This window comes from Rattus norvegicus, chromosome X, assembly GCF_036323735.1.
Source record: "Rattus norvegicus strain BN/NHsdMcwi chromosome X, GRCr8, whole genome shotgun sequence".
Taxonomy (NCBI): domain Eukaryota; kingdom Metazoa; phylum Chordata; class Mammalia; order Rodentia; family Muridae; genus Rattus; species Rattus norvegicus.
In genome coordinates, this window is record NC_086039.1 from 109,105,726 (window position 1) to 109,110,931 (window position 5,206).

Below are 5,206 nucleotides of genomic sequence, written 5' to 3' on the forward strand. Positions count from 1 at the left end.
GCCTCCTTAGATATAGGATTTCAGGCAGGCTCCATCATGTCCATTCTCGATCTGGATTTTTCCTGCAAGTTCATGATTGATTTGAAATCCCACACTAATTAAAAGGGCCTATTTACTCTTTTTGGCTACCAGATAATAGGCTGTCCAAGTTTGGCTTGAATCCCTTGGTGTCTAGTGCTCATTATTCCTCAAGGTAGCCAATTCCATCTTTGGAATTCTGCAAGTATCTTTAAAGCTCTCATTATAGTGAGCCAAAATTATCAATTAGCTAAAGAAGACATGGCTAGAGAAGAGTCTTTTGATTTTCTGTTAAAATTGATTCTCCAGTTTGACCAAACCATTCTTTGATTTCTTTGACTATAGTTACTCAACTAGTTACACACATATATGTATACATATGTATATGCATGTATGTATATTAATGTGTATGTGTGTATAAATATGTGTGTTGTGTGTGAGGATATATTTCCTCGTCCAATAGGGAGGCCGCTGCACTTGTTATAAAATTCTATTGTTGACACTTAGTGTGGTGGTTTGAATGAGAATGGCCGGCCCATAGGCTCATATATATTTGAATGTTTGGCCTCTCGTTGATAGAAGTGTTTGGGAGGGATTAAAAGGTGTGGCCTTGTTGGAGAAGGTGTGCCCCTAAGAGTGGGCTTTGAGATTTCAGAGGCCTACATCATTCCTAGTTAACACATCTCCCCCTCCACACACACCCTTGCCTCTGGCTGTTATCTCAGCTATTGCTCAAGCATCATGCCTGCTGGCCTGCTGCCATGCTTCCTGTCGTGCTGCTTGTGGACTTTACTATCCTTTGAAACTGTGAGCCCCTAAATTAAGTGCTTTCTTTTATAAGTTGGTGTGATGTTTTGAACATGCTTGACCCAGGAAGTAGCACTAAGAGTGTGGCCTTGTGAAGATGGCGCCAAAAGCGAAGAAGGAAGCTCATGCCCCTCCCAAAGCCGAAGCCAAAGCGAAGGCCTTGAAAGTGAAGAAGGCAGTGCTGAAAGGTGTCCACAGCCACAAAAAGAAGAAGATCCAAATGTCACCCACTTTCAGGCGGCCCAAGACGCTGCGGCTCCGGAGGCAGCCAAAATATCCTGGAAAGAGTGCACCCAGGAGAAACAAGCTTGACCACTATGCTATCTATCATCAAACTCCCACTGACCACCGAGTCAGCTATGAAGAAAATAGAGGACAACAACACGCTTGTGTTCATTGTGGATGTCAAAGACAACAAGCACCAGATCAAACAGGCCGTGAAGAAACTCTATGATATGACATTGATGTGGCCAAAGTCAATACTCTGATACGGCCTGACCGAGAGAAGAAGGAGTATGTTCGCTTGGCTCCTGATTACGACGCTCTAGATGTTGCCAACAAGATTGAGATCACCTAAAGTGAGTCCAGATGGTTAATTCTAAATATATACTTTTTTTCCAAAAAAAAAAGTGTGGCCTTGGAGGAAGTATGTCACTGTGGGGGTGGGTTTTGGGACCCTTCTAGCCATGTGGGAGCCAGTCTTCTCTTGTTTGCCTTTGGAACATGATGTAGAACCCATCTCTTCAGGTTGCATGCCTGCTTGGATGCTGCCATGGTGCCTTGATGATAATGGACTGAACCTCTGAACCTGTAAGCCAGCCCCAATTAAATGTTGTCTTTATAAGACTTGCTTTGGTCATGGTATCTGTTCTCAGCAGTAAACCCTAACTAAGACAGTTGGTGATCCAGCACTGCCATTTAAAAGTAGCTAAGACATATTTGTGGGTTCTTCAGGCTTTCATCCCAGTTTTCTATGCTTGTATTTGTCACTGTGTTTTGATCTATGCCTTCTGCCTGGCTAATTTTCCAAATTCCTACATCCCTGTAAGGGCTAACAGGCAATCCTTTTGGCTCCTCACACACATTCCCAGTCCTCTGAGAATCAATGCATGTAGCTTTTCTTGTAGGTGCATTCTCTGTTGTCTCTAAACTGAATTAACTGCTTTTCCTCCTGGGTGACATAGTAGAAAGTTGACACCATTGCGACAAAGTAGATCCCAAATAAAGATTACCTTTTTTCTCTTCTCTGTCACAAATATCTCTAAATTAGTAGTAATAATGCTGTATTATGTTTTCTTGTCTGATCTCATCTAAGAATGCATTCATTCAGCTATTTATTTGTTCATTCAACAGACATTTATTGCATATTTATTGTTTGTGCAAGTCATATCAAGTTGGTGCCTGAGATAACTGCTAAAATATTTTCATTCATTGAGTACAATTCATTATTGTGCTAATAGTGCCTATCCTAAATGCCCAGAAAATAATGTTTATTTAGTATTTGTTAACTTGAGTTTCTTGGACTGCTCGCATGCAGTCAGATCAATGAGAGCACACATTAAATATCAATTCCTGTGTCCTTCTCCACATCCACAGAGTCAGAATTTCTTAAGGATGTGCTATAACACTCATATATTTACTTCTCTATATATTTTTTTCATTGTAGAATTTGTTTTCCCCCATTTGAGTTTTTTTCACCTACACAAAATATAAAAATCATGATAAGTGCAGTCTTCAGGTATAGGTCAAGAATATGAATCTTCAATTCCCTTAAATACACTTAAGGAAATATTATCATGTCATACATAAATTTATGGCATGCACTTTTGGTAAATAAAATTATGAACCCTCTACATATTATCTGTATATTCTTCACCTTGAGTGTAACATTAACCTTCCTCAGTGGGTGTTCTTTTAGGAAGCCTAGCTCACCCGCTGCAATTACGGTTTTTACTAAGTATTTTAGCCCTTGCTTAGGACTTTGAATTTATTGGACTCACTGAAAATAAGAGAGGGAAAAGTGAGGCAAACAATTGAATCTTTGTTTGCTTGAGATATAGTTTGATTGTGAACCTCAGGCTGGTCTTGAACTTGCAATCCTACTGCCTGTGCTTCCTATGTGCTGGCATTACAGGCATGTGCCACCAGCTCCAGTGAAATCATTTTAGTGGCTCTTACTCATGATTGAAAATTTAGAAAAGTGGAATTATTTAAAATTCTCTCTGAAGTTTCATAAAATAGACTGAATATTAAAGTAATTAGATGAAAAGTGTCTCTAAAGTCTAAGATGACAAGTAGAATTATTGCTAATAAAATCTAATCTTAATTCAGGTCAAATGTATAATATCAGAGAGTTCTCATTTTTATAGAGCTACTTGAATATTTTATAGCTAGTATACAGGATCCTTTGTTTGACTTAACAATACAATGTATTGATCCCCATATTGTAGACTTGGAACTGTAAATGTACCCTGAATGAGAATATCTTAAGGGTAGGCTGCAGAAATCTGCATTTCAATTGAGTTCAGTAGACATTTCTTTTACCCAAGTATTTGGGAACCACTGCAAAATAGGAAAGGGTAAGGGATAATATATGTGGGTTCTTTTGATGCAACTTAACAACACAATATGTTGATTTACATTTTATAGAGATGTGAACTGATACTTATTAGGCTATGTCTCAAAATTACTTGTACTTTCATACTGATTGCATATCATTTATCTGATACCTACTCTTTGAGTTTGTTTTTATTTATTTGTGTGTGTGTGAGCGTGTGTGTGTTCGCACGCACGCGCGCGTGCATGCAAGGCTTACCGATAGACACATTTACCTTCTGAGCCATCTTGAAGGCCCCCCTGATACCTACTCTTGCTCAGTGGTGGTGGGGCTCACTCTCTGAGAACATTTGATACATTTAACAGTGTTATGGGTTAGTTCCCAAGAGCACATTGTTACAAAAGTGTTCTTTGGGCTGGGGATGAGGCTCAGTGGTAAAGCACTTGCCAAACATATATAAGGCTTTGGGTTCTATCCCAACCACAGCAGGGAAACATGTCCTTTGTGAAATAGTAAATAAAATCTGAGTCAGAAGAAATCAAACACTGAAGCTTTTTTCCCCCCCGGAAAGACTTTAAACGTCAGGTTTTATGATCATACTTTTTGCCTAGAACAACTGAGGTTGTCCTTGCAGCTGGACACAAATCCTTTAAATATCCCGAGTGAGTACTTTTCCCTTTCTTGTTTTAAGTTTTACATTTAATTTAAGGTTTCTGTGACCATGTCACTGTTTCCTAACGAGACTGAGAGAAGATGTCTGCTTGCTACCTATTCCACATCCGGTCCAGTAAGTGGAACTGTGTGTAGTGAGTCCTTTCTGGAGCGGATTGAGCACTAGCAGTTTCATAGAGACAACAATGAACCTGAAAACATACTGAAAGGAATCTCTACATTGTGTCTGGGCAGACTTATTATTTATATAATCGAAGAGAAGATGGTTGATCTCTTTACTGAATTTAGAGATAACAAGAGTGTAGTTATGAGCAACTGGGCATAGTGGCCTGAATATACAACCCCAATACTCAGAAAACCAAGACAGGGTAAATGTAAATTGGAGAACATTTTGGGCTTAGTGAGTCCCAAGCCAACATAGTGCGACCCTGTCTGGAAATGAAGGATAAAATAGTAATGACAATGAAAAACAAGAAGAATGTACTTATGGGATTGGATAGAATAGTAATTACAAAACAACAACAACCGCAGCATCAGCAACAACAACAACAACAGCAACAGCAAAAATAACCCAGCAGGTCTTTTCTGTCTCACAGAATACCATGCACAACATGGTGAAAATGCCATGCAGTTTCTCACAGACCTGCCCAGACAGCCGTGTCATTAGCACAGACTAGAATTGAAGTGTTAGAGAAGGACGTTAGTATGTTTAGTGCCAATCTGTAGGGGAGGTAAAAAGAGTTTCACAAAGATTTTGGTGCTGGTAGAGGGTGCTTTGGAGTCAAGTTTGCATTCACAGGCAAAGAATGCACTAGAAAATGTTCTTGCAGCATACTCTTCTTGAAAAGTCTATTACAGAATACAACACTAGGTCTGCAAATCCTTCAACACCTTTCAGTTACATTTCTTCCTGAGAAGCAATCCTTCTGGCGTTCTTTTCTTTCTAACAGGCCATTAAATGATGAATGCAAATCACATATTTTGTTGCCATCTTAATTTTGAAGACAGTGACCAGATTACTAGCTAGATCATAAGGAGGTCAAGAGTGCAATGTTCTTTAGGAATGAATTAGATAAGATTTGTCCTCCAAAGTGAAGCTTCCTGTTACAAAACCGTCACTTGGTCTCTATGACTCTGTTTCTGGGACATAAA

General features: G+C 39.3%; 1 pseudogene; it reads left to right on the forward strand.

The window, feature by feature from the left end:
- Positions 1-922: 922 nt before the first annotated feature.
- Rpl23a-ps9 (ribosomal protein L23a, pseudogene 9) lies at positions 923-1,439 on the forward strand (annotated as a pseudogene).
- Positions 1,440-5,206: the final 3,767 nt, after the last annotated feature.